The sequence below is a fragment of the Macaca nemestrina genome, chromosome 8, assembly GCF_043159975.1.
Source record: "Macaca nemestrina isolate mMacNem1 chromosome 8, mMacNem.hap1, whole genome shotgun sequence".
Taxonomy (NCBI): domain Eukaryota; kingdom Metazoa; phylum Chordata; class Mammalia; order Primates; family Cercopithecidae; genus Macaca; species Macaca nemestrina.
The window spans coordinates 49876637-49895482 of record NC_092132.1 but is presented as its reverse complement, the minus strand read 5'-3'; the positions used below and the strand labels follow the sequence as shown (position 1 = coordinate 49895482).

The 18846-nt window shown below is 40.5% G+C and overlaps 1 long non-coding RNA gene across 1 annotated transcript; it reads right to left on the bottom strand.

Annotated features, from left to right (window-relative positions):
- Positions 1–99: 99 nt before the first annotated feature.
- Positions 100–18244, bottom strand: LOC139355803 (uncharacterized). Its single transcript, XR_011606864.1, has 3 exons — positions 18058–18244; positions 16361–16531; positions 100–193 (listed from the first exon to the last, which is right to left on the bottom strand). It is a non-coding gene; the product is annotated as an uncharacterized lncRNA (long non-coding RNA).
- Positions 18245–18846: the final 602 nt, after the last annotated feature.

Genomic DNA, 18846 nt, shown 5'->3' with positions numbered 1-18846 from the left:
TTTTCCTGTATAAATTACCCAATATCAGGTATGTCTCAATCCACAGCATGAAAATGGACTAATGCAATATCTTTCAAAACTTTCAAGCTTCAGGCGTCCCAGAAACTGGATCTGTTCTCTGTTAGCCCCAGATTTTATTTTCTTTGTCCAGTTATTTCTGAAGGAAGAGTAAATCTTTGGGACCACATCAATTCTATGGAAGGAAATAAAAGGGATTGAGGAGGGGTGCAGTAAAGGGTGAAGATAGGACAAAAATAGAAGTTCATGGGTTGAACAGTTGAGTGGTTGATGTAAAGGTGATGATGAATTGAGAGAAGAGAAACGTGGTAAGAAGAATGGCAATGGGGACATAGAAGAGTGAGACAGCAAATCTCATTAGTTTAGCAGAAAGACCGCAGAAGTTAGAATCAGGAAGTAAGTTCCCTAATCTGTTCAGCTGGAGGTGTGGCCTTGATCAATTCATTTACAGACTCTGGGCTTCCAGTTTCTTCCTTTGTAAAATGAAGATGATAGTAATTACCCTGCCAAATAGAATTGTTGTCAAGATTGAAGACCAAATACATCACACTTCCAGCACATAGCATGGCCTCATTGCTGTTCCCATTGTGGTTGATCCAATCTAAATCTGTGGAGGAGGGGAGGATGGTACAGCAAAATGCAGAACTTCAGATCTCAAGAAAAACATGAGAGGCGAATGTGAAGTGAAAATGAAGCCAGGAATTGTCCACTTATGAAGGGAAATGAAGGCTAAAGCAGGAAGGAGGCTGATTAGAAAAGGTGCAAGATGGTTTGGGATATGTAAGATAAAAGAGGAGGATGGAGAAAATGGATTTTTTCATAATCTAACTTCTGTTCAATGGAACAAGAAGAAAAATGATGGCTCTTTGATGGAATGACAGAGTGGGGCTGGAGAAGCTTCACAGGGCTTTCATGTCAAAACATTTGAAAGTGGTAGTGTTGACATGTGTGTTTGGCCAGAAGGGTGTTTGCCAATGTATCTGCTTCTATCAGGCTAATGAAGGCTGGCTCCAGGGCTCTTGGACAACAGGCTGGAGAATATATAGAAAACCCAGAGGCTACAGTCCGATAATGAAGACTCTAGGTTAACATGGGATTTTGCCATTAAATATTGGGGTGAGCCAACAAAAATTTCATTTGTATCTTGTCAATTGTTATTCTTACCGAAGTTGGTGGGGTTGGAGGAAATAATAAGACTGTAAAATAATGAAAAAGAGAAATGAATCACAGGAAAATAGCATGTTACTTTTAGGGATTAAAATGTACTCCAGGTAGCTTTTGCTTTAAGAATAGTTAATTTTGAAAGGACAACTTTGCAGTCCGTGAATTAGAACTACATATTTACATGTTCCATTTACAAAGAGATGGAAAGTGGAATTCCTTTAAAATTCATCTTGCTTACAATGCTCAAAATGTCCTCTCAACTCTCTTCTTTGACTAGGCCTTGGCATTGGCTATCATTCTTGGTGGGCCTCCATGGGTCAGTATTAGCAAGAATCTTGTGAAGTCAGTTTAGTGAGAACTCCCCAACCTTGGTATCTGATCATCCTTGATACCTGGGTCAAATTTCCCGTTCCTTTACTTTCCATATCTGAGGCCTGCCTTCAGCAAGAATCCTGTTAGGTCAGTGTAGCAAGAACTCCTATTACCCATGATACCTTCTTTTAGTAATTTTCTGTACACCCTGTCCCCCACACCTCTCCCCACTCCATACCCGCAATGTGCTCCCCAGCTATAAATCTGTGCTTGTTCAGCTCTGGTTTTCATGGACAAATGTAAAGTTGTGAAAGGAAATTGTCATGACCACCTTTGTCCAGGTTAGTAAGCAATCCACTGTGTTCATCCCTGGATACATCCTTACCTGAATAATTTTAATAACACTCATACTTGCCTCTTGTATACAATTAAGAATTTCAGAAGCTTTCACATATGTTACTTTCTCCCCACAATGAACCTTGTGACATAGACAGGGATCTTACAGATGAGGGGACTGGGAGGGTAGAGAGTTCTTCATCTTGGCAAGGGTCCTTCAGCTAGTGATAGCAGGGCTAGATAGAGGTTTCCAGAATCCTCATTGAGTGCTTCGAGTTATAATTGAAGTGTAAAATGTAAAAGAGAAATAGAGTATGTGAGAGACCAGAATATGCTGCCCCCAAATATGAAGGATTGTTGAGCTGAAGACAATTTAGAAGAAGCAGATACAGAACAGCTCTCTGCTCTCCCTCTATTTGCCTAAAAGCAGGGCATAGATTTACAAAAAAGAATGATATTTCATACCATTATTAGTTGTCAATTTAAAAAATAAAATAAAACTGATTAAATAGCCAAAAAGGGGTATCCTGCCTCTCTGTCTGCCAGAGAGAACAAAGATTAACCACTGAAATCAGCTTTGGACCCCTGTTAGCCTTGTGATGGCATCAGAAGAAACTACATTAACAAGCTTTACTAACCTTATCTGCCAGTTATTTGCCTTTTCCCAAGCTGCTACCTGTAGAGACTCAAAGTCCTCTTCCCTTGTCTTGCCAACTCTCTAAAAATTTATTGTTCTTTGTTGAAGATGCTATATAAGCTGGAATTTAAAGCCATCTCTTTGAGAACTACCCATTCTCTGGGTGTCTCCCGTGTATATATGAAGTATTCAGCAAACCACCATGGCACATGTGTACCTATGTAACAAACCTGCACATTCTATGCATGTATCCCAGAACTTAAAAGAAAAAAAAAAAATCTATGTACACATTAAGAAACTTCTGTGTGCTTTTCACTTGTTAATCTGTCTTTTGTATCAGGAGTGGATTCTGACTAAGAACCTATGGGGGTTATTCTTCCCCTACCACTCATCAGGCATGTTGTAGCAAAAACAGCATTGTAATAAAGATGGGTTTGTCTACTTTTAAGCAGGGCAATAAAAGTGTTAGGTAGTGAATCAGTATGAACTTAGGCATTAGAATGAATAATTATTTTATGGATATCCTTGACCAATCTACATCTTTCTTTTTTTTTTTTTTTTGAGACGGAGTCTCACTCTGTCACCCAGGCTGGAGTGCAGTGGTGCCATCTGGGCTCACTGCAGGCTCCGCCTCCTGGATTCACGCCGTTCTCCTGCCTCAGCCTCCTGAGTAGCTGGGACTACAGGTGCCTGCCACCACGCCTGGCTAATTTTTTGTATTTTTGGTAGAGACAGGGTTTCACCGTGTTAGCCAGGATGGTCTCGATCTCCTGACCTCGTGATCCGCCTGCCTCAGCCTCCCAAAGTGCTGGGATTACAGGCATGAGCCACCGCTCCTGGCCCAATCTACATATTTCACCTAGAGAAAGAAGTTTCAGTAGATCTAATTTGTAACAGAAGATACTTTACTTACACATATCAAGATCAAATCTTGGCTGTAAAGCTGATGATAGACTCAATGTATTATGACATCTTGTATGACATCTTCATCACTCTACCAACTAATGTAAATATCCACTATTCTCAGACATTGGGTAAAATGCTAGAGGGAAAATAGTGGAAAAGATGCAGTGCCTGCTATCTGGAGCTCTTGGCTAGTCTGTCCAGGAGTGAGACAGTCATCTATTTAGTTACAAAACAGCAAGGAGAGGCGTGTTATTCATGTGAGTGGAGTGTGCTGATTGAAAACACTCCTTGGTCTGCTTAGCTGCGTACCTGTCTATGGCAGGAAGCAGAACCAGCTGTTCTCTTTTTTCCAATTCTTTTCTTTCATTGAATCACAAATCCTGTTTTCACAACAGCCGCTGTTTCTATTGCTATGGAAATGATGATGATGTGTATCACAAATTCAAATATTATGACATGATTATAGGACTCAAGAGGAGGAAAAGATGAGCTGTCAAGGGCACAGTTTTCCTCCAAGTCAAATGCCTTTGTTAATGAGCAAGTATGTTAATAAAAAACTATGAAAAGCATAGGAAAAGGCAATTGGCTGGGAGAGTGGGATGTGTAAATGCGGTTCTTCAACAGATTTGCCTGTGGTGAGCTCAGTAGGCAAATCTTAGCACCTTCCATTAGAGTATTTCTTAAGCCAAAATGCCATCCCCCAAAGAACCCAAGAGCTGCAGTCTCCTGTTTTGATGCAAGAGGAGCCTGATAGGTCTTTCTGTGAGTCAAGTGGGGGATTAGTTACCCTTTGTCCCTGGGACATCTCCCTTTCCAGGTCGGAGGTGATGCCTAAGATTAGGACCTGCTGAGTTGGCATCAAAATAAACGCTGATAGATATATCATGAGAATGACCAACATCTCTCTGAGCATTTTCAGATTCCTTCTTCTTGGCCTGGATCTTGGGAAAATTGTCCAAGTACCACTGTGGCCTACTCTGTTTTTACTTGCCCCCTGTGAGACAGTGTTTCAACCGCATTCCTGGAACTCTCTTTCCCCTGCATTGGCAGAGAAGTTGCCCATGTGGCTTAATTTTCTGTCTGAGATAGGGTTTTGGAGGGACCCTGGAGGTTAGGCTCCGAGGTCAGCAGCAGAGTTTTCATGCGAAGCAACAGTCTCTGGTTTAAGCAGAGTTGGCTGTGTGTGTCAGTCTTCCCCGCCCTCTGGCCTGGTCTTCGAGGATGTCATGGTGAAAGTAAAGGAAACTTTGTTTAGTCTGCACCACAGCCTTGAATAGGCCATAAAAACTCCCCAGGCTGTGACCAGCCAAACTTGGAACGGCAGACCTCCACTCGTCACTTGTGCACCTTCTTTGTCACTTCATATTTTTTGTATTTCTCTCTCCACCTTGGTGGCCTGTACACACACACACACACACACACACACACACACACACACACACCCACCCCCACCCACCCCCATCTGGAAGTTACTGTGCTGATGCTATGTTCTGCAAGGACCCATGCACACACTGATAAAATAATGGGATATATGCATTGCTTTTACCTTTAGGGAACAGGACTAGATATAGATATTTAGAATTCCAGAAACGAGGTGAAATATTTCTCTGATAAAATTCCCTCTTCTGAAACCTCCCACCCCCACTATCAAATACTAGTGGCTTATACATCTTCATTATGATTTGAAGGACCATAACACAGGCATTATTAGAAACATCTTGATTCCTGATAGTTCCTGAAAAAAATCTCCATACCTGTGCTTTGAAAGAAATGTGCTTGAATATAAAGTGGCTGAAAGATTTCTTTGTATGGAAGTCCCTGTGTAACTTAGACAAACTAGAGCAATTCAAAGTTTTTTTAATCGGGAAGAAAAAGGAGAAAGGCAAAGGGGAGGAAAAGGAGGAGGAAGAGGAGGAGGAGAATGAATTAAAAAAAAAAAAGGTTTGTTGCTGAGTTGAGAATTTGACTAGAAAGCCAAGGCCCAGCTTGGAGCAGAGTTTTACGGCTGAGTTATAAACTCTGAAAATAGGGCTTTATAATGGAAATGTTGACAGACTCTCTACTATAACTGGGCTAGCGGATGCCTGCTGTAATGTACTGTGTAATTTATAGGAGTCACCTGTTAAGCCATCTGGGAAAGAAAATTTCCCTTCTTTTAAAATGTTAATAACTTGATTAACCTTTTGAACTTCATCTTTATTGCAAATGGAGCCCATGCAAGCCAGTTGCTGCTGGATGGCCAATTTGTATTTGCAGATAAAATTTAGCATTAAAACAAAATCCATACTCTGTGGTTTTCTTAGTCTCACCCTGTGAGAAAATGAGTTGCTAAGGGAGAAGCTGCACCCTGATGGCTTGGAGGAAGTGCTTGCTTTCTCACACCAAAGCTGCCTGCAAGTTAGAGAAGGCATTAGGGCATCTTTATGTATGAATCCATGCACGCTTTTATCTTCTCTCCTCCATTAGTTTTTTATGTGAGAAACCAGGAGCTGAGATTCCTCCTATGCTTAGGGGAAAAAAAAAGATATTGTTCACTCTGGAACCTTGACTCTATAACGATTTAATGAATTGCTAAATGGCTCATATATATGGTTTTATGACTTCTCCACTTGTAGAGCTCCAGGTCCCCAAACGTGAAGTCCCTTGTTTTCTTATATTCCTCTTTCATTTTTAGTATTGCTCTCTTCTGTATCTTACAGAATGAGAATTCTTACAGAATATCTCTGTTCTCAACATCCACTCCCAAAGAGACCAGCTCCCTAGGCTGAGCTCCACCAGCTTGCCTCCTCTAATTCTCAGGACCCAGCCATGGGAGTCCTGGACTCTGAAGGAAAAATCTCCCTCAACAATGTAATTTGCAATGACATGGATGAACCTGAAGGACATTATTTTAAGTAAAATTCGCCAGGCACAGAAAGACACATACCACATGATCTCACTCATATGGAATCTGTAAAAGTTGATATCATGGAATTGGGAGGAGAATGGTGGTCACCAAGGGCTGGGATGGCTGCGGGAGGGGAAGATGTTGGTCAAAGGATACAGAATTTCAGTTATAGGGCAGGAATAAGTTTAAGAGATCTGCCGTACAACATGGTGACTATAGTTAATAACTATTATACTATTAATAACAAGAATATATTGTATCCTTGACAAAGGCTAAGAGAGTAGATGTAGAGTGTTCTCATATCTCTCTCTCTCTCTCTATACATATATAATTTAAAATGTCATGTTGTACATGATAAATGTATACAGTTTTATCTGTAAATTAAAAAAAGTCTCACTGAACAAATCTAATAGGGTTAGAATTCCTGCAGGCAGCATGGAGCATTTCCATGGATGCTATTTCCATTCCTTGTTGTAGGAAGATTTAATAGTTTTTGAAGATTAAATTGCTCACCTGGAATTTTCTGATTTGAGAACGCAATTTCAAAGACAGGCCAAGACCCTCTTATCTATTTCTCTTTGTTTGATTTCTCTAGACTGACTGTTTTACTGCTAATCTGTGTTACAAGTGTTTTGTGTGAGGGACACATCATTGTCTATAGGACATGGTATTCCCATGTTATCATCATTGGTTAACACAGGAAATCCTTTTTGCTTTTCCCTGAGAACACTAAAGCAGTTACCCCCAAGTAGGTCAAATAAAATAATTATCTTAAGAAATGTAATCAGGGAAGAGCCCATCATGTTAAGAGACCCCACAGTTTCCTCCAATGCTTCGATCTGAGAGACAATGCTTCCCAAAAGGACATATTACCAGGAAGATACTTGTCTGATGGGAGTATATCCTTTTGTACCTTCTGGGAGGTGCATTTCTAATATTTTTTAATTAAGGTGGTCAACCTTCCTGGTCTGCTGGCAACTCCGTTTTAGTAATGAAAAGTCCTGCATCTGCAAAAAACCTGTGAGTCCCAGGCTTCCTTGAGAAATGATGAGCTCTTTGACACTGGGAACGTCCCCACAAAAGTGGAATGGCTCCCCGCATGGAGGTTGTGGAGGAAGATTGCTATTTTGACAAAAAGGCTGGACTTCACGATCTCTAAGGGTCTTTCTAACTTTAAAATTTAAAATTCCAGATGGCTCCAAAAGACAGAAACATGACAATTAGAGATAGCCATCCAGGAATCTTAAATGCTGGTGTCTTTATGGGTCCTGTCTAGGTTTTATATTTTTATGTTAATCTGGTTTTGTATCTTGTCTAGAACTCTACTATACGGGTTTGTATAGTGCTGTTTTATTTTGCAACACATTATATACTACTTGGCTCCTAACTGCCTCTTCTGTGGTTTTCAAACACTCACCCCTTGATAGGATGGAGCCTGGGCTCTTCAATGGAATATGATGCTCATTGATGCCTCGACCATTTCTCCACTGGAACAGCAGCTCCTGACTACAGTTTGATGTCATCCACCCATCACATGCCCCAGCACTCATATACATTTCACAGATGTGTCAAGAGAGGCCTCAAGATGTTGAGAGAAAAAGTTTGCCAACGCTACAATGAGGTTGTGAGGCACAGCCAAGAATGAAAAAGTCAAAAATCTGGCTCTGAGTCCTTTTTTCTAATGACTAGACACCACTCCCTCATTGGAACGTACTTGGTTTTAATGCCTTAAAGGGACACAGAGAGCTGGCTGGCTTACAGAACCGAGAAATACTCTTCCTCCTGCCAGAGTGGTACAGCCTTTCCTGCCACCATCTTGAGGCCGAGGCTTTCAGCCTTCCTCAATATATGAAGTCCCTTTCTACTCTGTCCTTTCTTTCCATGTCTCTTCCTCCCTAAATTTCTCCTGAATTATCTGTATGGAAGTTTATTTTGATATTAGTTGATTCAGAGCAACAGAAATTTCTACAGTATATAAACATGTTTACAAGTACATAGAATAATACAGAATCTAGATGAGGTAGGAGGTTCTTGGGCTTTCATGTCTCCTTGATGTTTCTATTGAAATATCAGAGAAGATGTGGAAACAAAATTTTATTCTTTATCTAAGTTGAGCTTTCTCTTCTTGAATTGCCAGAGAAATCTCTTGCCTTGACTGAACCCAGACCTTCCTAATGTCAATCATATGCTCTTTTCCTCTTTGTTACCCTTTTTCTTCCCAACCCAGATGGTTGGATTACCTTTGATGTTATTGTAAGCACTTTAACTTATTCACTAAGCATTTTTTGAACACCTACTACATTGTATGTATCCTGCTGACTTGACAGAGTAAAATAAGTCATGTCTCTATTGTATCCTTGAAGAACTCACTTTGTATCTGGTGGTAGTCAGAGAAGGAGATAGAAAAATCTCTCAAAGAACTGATAATGTAATTAGATAAATGCTCAAAGCTCTAAATGGGAAGGCATTTAGAATTTTCTATGACAGCTAGAAAGATGGCCATTGTTTGTTCCTTGACATGATCTGCTGGTTACTTAGCCTGTTTTCCCGGGATGATATTGTGTCCGGAATTGGTGGGTTCTTGGTCTCGCTGACTTCAAGAATAAAGCCATGGACCCTCCCGGTGAGTGTTACAGTTCTTAAAGATGGTGTGTTGGGAGTTTGTTCCTTCTGATGTTCGGATGTGTTTGCAATTTCTTCCTTCTGGTGGGTTCGTGGTCTTGCTGGCTTCAGGAGTGAAGCTGTAGACCTTCGCGGTGAGTGTTACAGCTCATAAAGGCAGTGCAGACCCAAAGAGTGAGTAGCAGCAAGATTTATTGCAAAGAGCAACAGAACAAAGCTTCCACAGTGTGGAAGGACAGCCAAGCGGGGTGCCACTGCTGGTTGGGGCAGCCTGCTTTTATTCCCTTATCTGACCCCACCCACATCCTGCTGATTGGTCTATTTTACAGAGAGCTGATTGGTCCATTTTGACAGGGTGCTGCTTGGTGTGTTTACAATCCCTGAGCTAGACACGGAGTGCTGATTGGTGTGTTTACAATCCTTTATCTAGACACAAAGTGCTAGACAGAAAAGTTCTCCAAGTCCCCACTAGGTTACCTAGATAAAGAGTACAGATTGGTGTATTTACAAACCTTGAGCTAGACACAGGGTGCTTATTGGTGTATTTACAATCCCTTAGCTAAACATAAAGGTTCTCTAAGTACCCACTAGACCCAGGAGCCCAGCTGGCTTCACCTAGTGGATACAGCACCAGGGCTGCAGGCAGAGCTGCCCACCAGTCTAGCTCCATGTACCCGCACTCCTCAGCCCTTGGGCAGGTTGATGGGACTGGGCGCCACGGAGCAGGGGGCAACACTCATCGAGGAGGCTTGGGCATGGTGGGCTGCAGGTCCCGAGACCTGCCCTGCGGGGAGGTGGCTGAGGCCCAGCAAGAATTCGAGCGGAGTGCAGGTGGGCTGGCAGTCCTGGGGGACGTGGTGCGCCCTCTGCAGCTACTGGCCTGGGTGCTAAGCCCCTCACTGCCCGGGGCAGCAGCGCCAGCCGGGGGCAGCAGCGGCAGCCCTGGCCAGCTGCTCCGAGTGCAGGCCCCACCCCCCACCACCTGTGCCCATTGTAAGCTGCGCTGGCCCGCGAGCAGGGCTCGCGGCCCTGGTTCCCGCCTGCGCCTCTCCCTCCACACCTTCCTGCAAGCAGAGGGAGCCGGCTCCGGCCTCGGCCAGCCCAGAGAGGGGCTCCCACCATGCCGTGGTGGGCTGAAGGTCTCCTCAAGTGCCACCAGAGTGGACCGAGGCCGAGGAGGTGCCGAGAGCAAGGTCTGCTGGCATGTTGTCATCTCTCAGTATGGTCTTAACTATGAAGGAGATGAGTACCTTTGAGCTTGTATCTGCACATGGATAGACCAGATCAATGGAAAGACTTGCCCTGGTCTGCATCAATCTTGGCTTTCCATAGACTTGAGTTTTGACTTTTGTTTTCGTGTGATGCCATGAGCTCATATGTTGGGATATCATTAAAACATCCCTATGAAACTTGTCATTGTGTGCATTGTAAGAAGGTATTTAAAAGTTACTTTATACAGTGTTTTCTCTCTAGGGAGCCTCGGGAAAAATTTTTTCCAGGCTCAGGATTGGGAATAGTTCCATATTTTTGGCAAACTGATTTCATTTTAGCTTATGGAGATTGTGATCCTTTTAACATTATGATTGTTTGCCTTTTTGAGCTGGGTCTTAATAGTCATTTAGTTCAATCAGTCCCACTCAATACTTGTGTTTCCCCTCAACTAGATGTATAATCTAGTTAGAAAAACTTTTTAGACTGTAGCCTATGCTAAAAATGCATTTCGCATTGTAACCTAGTAAACACACACATACACACACACACGAAAAAGAAAGGTCACAAAACAATATTGATATCTATTGTAATGCTCTCTGATACCTTTTATTCTTTTCTATTTAATTTCATTCCATTCTCACTTTTAAAACTACTGGTTACAATCCACTAAATTCACTTGATAACCCTTTAGTGAGTTGTGAGCCATAGTTTGAGAAACACTGATCAAATCCTTCTCTTGAACACTTCCAGCTACAGACACTTCAGTACTTCCCAGGGAAGTCCATCTTATTGTCAGAAAATTGGAGCTTCTCTTTCAACTGAGCTTAAACTTGCCTCAATAGATCCTACCCAGTGTCCTCCTAGTTCTTTCAGTTTCATGCAGAAAAGTCCAATCCTTATTCCTGACTACCCTTCCAATATTTGAAGAGAATGTATCTGCCTAACAATTCCTCACCCACTTGCATGTGCTTGCGGCCAGACATCAATAGCTGAAACAAAGTGTGAAGCCAGAACAATTAGAAATGTTCCCTGAAGCATTTGAGTAATTTGAAGGCAGTGTTGCTTTTTAAAATGGCTCATTTTAACTGAACAATTGCCCCAATTCCCTACTTTATTTCAGCTGTAGGAAACCTGGCTGAACTCCGGCTACATATTGATTTTGCTCAAAGGTGGCAAGTGACAACACAGCCATTACATAAATGACATGAGAAAACAGCCTCCTTCCCCTGTGGTATTTAGCACAGTCCACAGATGGCAACGACCTAATTCAGCGCAAAGAAGAAACAAGTGAAATCATTCACTCAATTACTTTCATTGGGTAGAGGCAGTGTGGCTCTCCTGACGCTCCTAGAAGAAAAAAAAAAAACCCTTCCTGAAACTGCCATGCATGGGTAATTTCATTACGACAGAGTTCCAGTCACCTCTTGTTTTCTTAAACTTGTATTATTGAAAGATTAGTCTTCTGTTTATGGTTACATTGCCAAGTATCCAAAGCAGAACTCCCCTTCATTCAGAGTTAATCGAACTGAAATGGACATGGCATTAAGAAGGCCTATGGCCCTGTGAGATCAGAAGAATTACTCAATCTGTACGACTTAGGACAGAACGTTTTTTTGAAAGCAGTTAGGACAAATTGACAAAGATTGCTCACTTCAGAATACAGAGGTCAAAGTGTAGTTCAGAAAGACTTTATTGTAATTACATGCTGTAATGGGAAAGATTGAATTTTGTATGGCTGGGCTCACTTAAGTGATGGCTAAACCCAATGTTGAGAGATGATCATGGGTATTTACTTTCTTCTTGATCCCTTATACAAAACTAAACTAATAAGTAAGTCTGTGTCTTTGAAGGGAAGTCATAGAGAGAATGACTTTCTTAGAAGAGGAGATGCTGCTATTTGAAAATAAAAAGTACTTTGAACTGGGTGAAACTCTCAAACATGGAGGACAAAACCACATGGTGGTTTAGGAAGGATAATGAAAATAACTTGGCCTCCTCTGCAGTCAATAGCTTCGTTCACGTCGTCTTTTCCTCTTGCTTTTGAATGGTTGGGAATCATCAAGATGTGGACAAACTGATTGCAAGGTTCTAAGCTACTAGTCTGGAGACCAAAAATAATACACAGATAGATTTGGTTTGGCATGCACAATGTACATACATCAAAGGATCTATTCATGATAAGAACATTCAGAAAAATATGAAGCGAGGGAAACTTTCTCTACTTGATAAAAGCATCTATAAAAATCTTCAGCTGACATTGTACTTAGTGGTAGAAGACTGAATACTTTTCCCCTCAGATCAGGAATGAGGCAAGGATTCCCTGTCACTCTTACTCGACAGAGTGCTGCAAGTTCTGGCTGGTACAACAAAGTGAGAAAAAGAATTAAAAAGTACACAGATTGGAAAAGAAGAAATAATGCTGTACCTACTTTCAGATGTGATTGTTTATGAGGAATCCAAAGGAACGTCTACCAAAAAACTAGAACTAAGTTTAGCAAGGTTATAGGATACAGAAGACATTTATGTGTTCAACAAACATAAGAAAAAAAGCTCATTATCACTGGTCATTAGAGAAATGCAAATCAAAATCACAATGAGATACCATCTCACGCCAGTTAGCATGGCGATCATTAAAAAGTCAGGAAACAAGAGATGCTGGAGAGAATGTGGAGAAATAGGAACACTTTTATATTGTTGGGAGTGTCAATTAGTTCATCCATTGTGGAAGACTGTGGTGATTCCTCAAGGATCTAGAAGCAGAAATACCATTTGACCCAGCAATCCCATTACTGGGTATATACCTAAAGGATTATAAACTGTTCTTCTATAAAGACACATGCACACATATGTTTATTGCAGCACTGTTCACAATAGCAAAGACTTGGAACCAACCCAAGTGCCCATCAATGATAGACTGGATAAAGAAAACGTGGCACACATACACCATGGAGTACTCTGCAGCCATAAAAAAGAATGAGTTCATGTCCTTTGCAGGGACATGGATGAAGCTGGAAACCATTCTCAGCAAACTAACCCAGGAACAGGAAACCAAACACCTCATGTTCTCACTCATCATTGAGAATAGAACAATGGGAACACATGGACACAGGGAGGGGAGCATCACACACTGGGACCTGTCGGGGGGTAGCATTAGAAATGTCAGGGAGAGAGAGCATTAGGAGAAATACCTGATGTAGGTGATAGGTTGATGAGTGAAGCAAACGACCCCAGCATGTGTATTCCTATGTAACAAACCTGCTCGTTCTGCACATGCATCCCAGAACTTAAAGTATAATAAAAATTATATTTTAATATAGTACCAATTAACATGTGGATACTAAAATTGAAAGTATAGTATCTTTTACAATTGCTAAGAAACACTTTTGTGTATATCTAACAAAACATGAACAGGACTTAAAGGCTGCAAAGTATAAAACTCTGATGAAAGCAATCAAAGAATATCTAAATAGGTGGAGAGATAGTCCTTGTTCATGGACTGGAATACCTTCCAAAACAAAGACGTCAATTTTTCCCAAATTGACTTGCAGTTTTAATGCATTTCATAATCCCCGCAAGATTTTTTTATAGATGTGGAAAAAATTGTTCTCGAATTTATATGGAAAGGCAAAGGGACTAGAATAGCTAAAACAATTTTGAGAAGACAAATATAGTGGGAGAAGTCAGTCCACCCAATTTCAAGGTTTATTGTATAGTTACAGCAATTAAGACAGTGTGGTATTAGCAGAGGCTAGGTCATAGATCACTGGAATAGAATAGAAAACCCAGAAATAGACCCACATAAATATTCCCAACTAACTATTGACAAAGGTGCAAAAACAATTCAATGAAGAAAAGACAGCCTTGTCAACAAATGGTGCTGGAGCAAGTAGGCATCTACAGGCAAAAAACAAAATGAAACAAAACAACAATAACAAACCCAGAATCTCACCCTGTCTCATACCTTATACAGAAATGAACTCAAATGGACTTAAATGTAAAATATAAACCTATAATACTTTTAGAAAAAATAAAGGAGAAAATCTCCAAGAACTAGAGGTAGTTGAAAGGTTCTTGGACTTGACACCAAAAGCACAATTCATGAAAGATAAAATGGATAAATGGTACTTCATCAAAATTAAAAATTTGTGCTCTGTGAAAAACTCTGATAAAAACACAAGCTAAAAATTGGCTGAAAATATTTGCAAACTACCTTTCTGACAAATAACTAGTATCTAGAATATATTTTAAAAATCTCAAAAATCAATGGTAAAGACAAAACAAAACTCCAAATAACCCAATGAGAAAATGAGCAAAAGACATAAATAGACATTTCTCCAAAGAGAGTATACAGATGATAAAGAAGCACATGGAAAGATGCTTAACATCATCAGCCATTATGGAAATGCGAATTCAAATAACAATGAGATCTTACTATGTACCTATCAGAATAGGTAAAATAAAAATGATGAGAACATCAAATGCTGGAAAAAATACAGAGAAACTGAATCACTCATACATTGCTTGTGGGAATGTAAAATGGTAGAGCCACTCCAGAAAACGGGATTGAAAGTTTCTTAAAAATCTTACCATGTACCTATATTATTATCAGTTCTTTGGAGAGATTTTTGTATCTGCCTCTCTGACTACCACCAGATACAAAGTGAGTTCTTCAAAGATACAATAGAGACATGACTTATTTTACTCTCTCAAGCCAGCAAGGATATATGAAATGTAGTAGGTGTTCAGGAAATGCTTAGTGAATACGCTAAAGTGCTTACAATAACATCAAAGAGAGTCCAGTCATCTTGGGTGGGAAGAAAAAGGGTAACAAAGAGGAAAAAAGCATAGGATTGACGTTAGGAAGGTCTGGGTTTTCTTTCCTATATGACACAGCAATTGCATCCCAGAAAAATAAATGGGCGTTTATTCCAGAGAAATGAAAATTGATGTTCTTGCAAAACCTGTATACAAATATTCACAGCAGCTTTATTCATAACAGCCAGAATTTTGAAAAAATCCAGATGTCTTTAAGTGAGTGAATGATTGAACAAATTGTGGTCCATCCGTACCATCAAATACTACTCAGCAATAAAAAGAAACAAAATATCAATAGATGCAACAACCTGGCTGAATCTCCAGGGAATAATGTCCAGTGAAAAAGAACCAGTCCTAAAAGTTTACATACTGTGATTCTATTTCTGTAACATTTGTGACATTATACAATTATAGAAATGAAGAACAATTTAAGAGTTGCCATAAATTAAGGAGGGAGTGGAAGCAGGGAAGTGGGTGTGACTATAATATGGCAACACCAGGGATCCTTGTAGCAATGGAAGTGTTCTGTATCTTGACTTTACCCAAGTCAGTTTTCTGGATGTGATATTGTACTATAATTTTGCATGATACCACCTTTGTGGGAAACTGGGTAAAGGCTGCACAGGATCCTGGTATTCTTTCTCATAAGTGCATCTGAATCAATACTTATCTCAAAAAGAGAAGTTTAAAAATAAGTCTTAAGATAGGGTTTTTAGTTCACCAAAGCCCCTGCTATTTTTATTGTTTTCCACCTACTAATTTGCTTTTCACAGTGTGTTATATGTCTGGCACCCAAAGGCATGGGAAAGAGAAAGAAAGAAAGAAAGGAGAAAGAAAAAGAAGGAAGGAGAGAGAGAAAATGGGATTTTGCTAACAAAATACACAGAAGAAATGTCATATGGTATTCCTCTACTGGAGACAGATGAATTCATTTTAGAAAATTGAGTGGGTTTTAGTATTTGGAGAAACTGTATTCTCATAATTGTTCAGAGACCCATATTGGAGAATGGGACCATATTTTTGGTAACATATTATGCTCTAAGGATCGCAGTGTATCTCTCTCTTCCATTAAATTCCTTGAGGACAGGGACCATGATGTTTACTCTTTATACTCCCCTCCATTCTTCTGTCTTCCCTCCCCCAGCATAGAGGCTTAATCCAGCATTTAACAGGGGAGAGAACAGATTTCTCTGTTAATAACACAGCATGATCACAGTACTAACCACAAATACCCATGATCTGTTACTACCTTTCCAACCTTTTTCTGTATGACTTTCCTCTAGGTGCCTAGTGCTTTAGCCAACCTCAACTGCTTCAGGCTATGCACACGTTGAGGAGTTTTTTCACCTCACTGCCTTTTTTCCATACCATTTCCTTTGTTTAGTATTCCCTCCTCCACCCCTATAGGTCCAGTTCCTACTGATCCTTTCACTGTTCAATCCAAACGCTACCTCTTTGAAGAAGTCTTCCATGCTGCAAACACTATTCACAGTTGATATCTTTGTTACTTTCAGCTTTGTAGAAAAGATTTCTGTGGGTTCTGCCCTGTGCTACTGTAAGCCACTTGGGGGCAGATCTGTCCCGATCCTTCTAGATCTCCCCACAGAAACTTGTACAGAGTGCTGCCCATAGCGGAGATTCTTACATGTGCATTGAAAGAGGAAAAAAAAAAAAAAACAAACAAACCAGAAATCAGAATGACCAGGTTAGTGTAATGGATGCTCTAAGGGTAGCTAAATAAAAATGAGAGGAAGCTAGAAAGGAAACCCAAGAGTGGGTCAGAAGGAATAGCAGACAATGTTAAAATGTTTTAAGGCTGATTTTATGTGGCATTGGTAGAGATTAGGCTGCTCACCACAGCCAGTTTCACTGTAAATCATGTAACAGACCTTGTAGAAATGCCAAGATAGTAGAAGTCTGCTTAAAATGCAGAGGTCTGAGAAACGCATGACTTGAAACATTGTTTACTTTCTTCATTAGGAACTAAAGAGAAGCAAGTACAAGGCAGCGGGTAGCAATTACCTAATATCTTTGCCGAAAGAGAGATTTTTCAAAATGTGCTTTTCTCACTAATCCTTGAGGGGAAATGAGGTTTATTTATGGTGTCAGAAGAGAACAAGGCATTAATAGTAAAAGATTTTATATGACTTCATGTTTTTAGGAAAGTCATTTGTTTACAAATCCGACTCAATCAAACCCAAAGGTATTTAATATATTCCAGATTTGAATGTCACCTGATTTTTTTTACCCAAATTTCAGACTAGAGGAAGTAATTCTGATAGAGTGTATACACTGATTTAAGAAGATATAGATTATAAGGATTTCCTAGCCAAGATGAAAATCTTAGACCATCTGATAGTCTAGGGGAATAATGGAATAATTAAATGCATTTCTTCCATCTCCAGCTTTAACTAAGATCGTGTGGTAATGGGGCTGTCTAAAGTTACTTAACTGTTTTGTTTGATAATTCAGGATAACAATCATTTGACCAAGAAATAATTATGTAAATAAGACACAAACAGACTGCAGTACAGCTATATGAAAATAATTATGGTTAATTTCATTCTCTTTCATTTGCTCACAATTTTTTTTTTTTTTTTGAGATGGAGTCTCGCTCTGTCACCCAGGCTGGAGTGCAGTGGCATGATGTCGGCTCACTGCAACCTCTGCCTGCTGGGTTCAAGCAATTCTCCTGCCTCAGCCTCCTGAGTAGCTAGGACTACAGGTGCATGCCACCATGCCTGGCTAATATTTTGTATTTTTTAGTAGAGATGGGGTTTCACCATGCTGGCCAGGCTGGTCTTGAACTCTTGACCTCATGATCTGCCCACTTTGGCCTCCCAAAGTGCTGGGATTACAGGTGTGAGTGACTGCGCCTGGCCTGCTTACCAATTCTTAAAGAAGATATCTAGTCATTAAAAATGATATCTCACATTTGGCCAAAACTTTATTCTTCCTAAAATATGTTTGCATAGTTTGTTTGATCTTCTTACCATAATCTTACGATTCAAGCAAGGATTATTATTTGTGTTTTACCCAAGAACAAACTAAGACTCAAAACATTCAAACAAATCCTCAAGTCCCTCAAATCTGCCAAAGAAATAATATATGAGATTTTAGAGCTGGAAGGAATCTCATGAGATGATACCTGTTTTCGTAAGCCTCATTAGATGTGCTTAATAATGTAGTTGATTGAGCAGTCTTTTGATCCAACTGCCACTGTAAGGTGTGTGGTGTTACTCTCTCGTTTTGCAGTTAGGTATCTGGCAGGTTTGCATCTTGGCCAAGGTCACATGGCTGGGACGCTTTGGTGGCAGCATGCACACTTCACAGTGGGGCACACTTCACAATGGGGCACACTTCACAGTGGGGCACACTTCACAGTGGGGCAGGGGAGCTGCTCCGAGGTTTTACTGTGCATCAGTTAAGGTCTTGTTCTAGAACATCCAGACTCACTTGTGTACCCCAACTTGCACCCTGAATCTTCAGGGGAGATGTGACATGAAGTGAAGTGACTTGCACTTACAGGCAAACAGCAGTCTCCTCAGTTATCAGAAGAGCGATGATGTCCCATACTGAGGGGATCCCTGTACACAAAAGCAGATAGTAAGCCTCTGCAGGAGACCCCATGGCAGGTGAGCTGCTGGGTAACTCACTCATTAAAGAGTGGGCTCCACCACTGATGATACCAGCATCTTGCCTGAGGAGTCTTAGCGTACTAATGAAGCTACCACAGCTCGCAGACAGCAGAGACCTAGCACAGAGTCTCCTAGAAGAATATCTGGCACAACAAGCTGAGGTGTAATATATAAGGGAGGGGTAAAGAGTTTTCCCCTCTGAAAAATGGAACACTGATGACAACAGATTTCTTCAGTGGATTTAAATCCTATTTAAGAACAGAATTATCTAGTCAGATTGCATGCGGCATTTTCTTCCC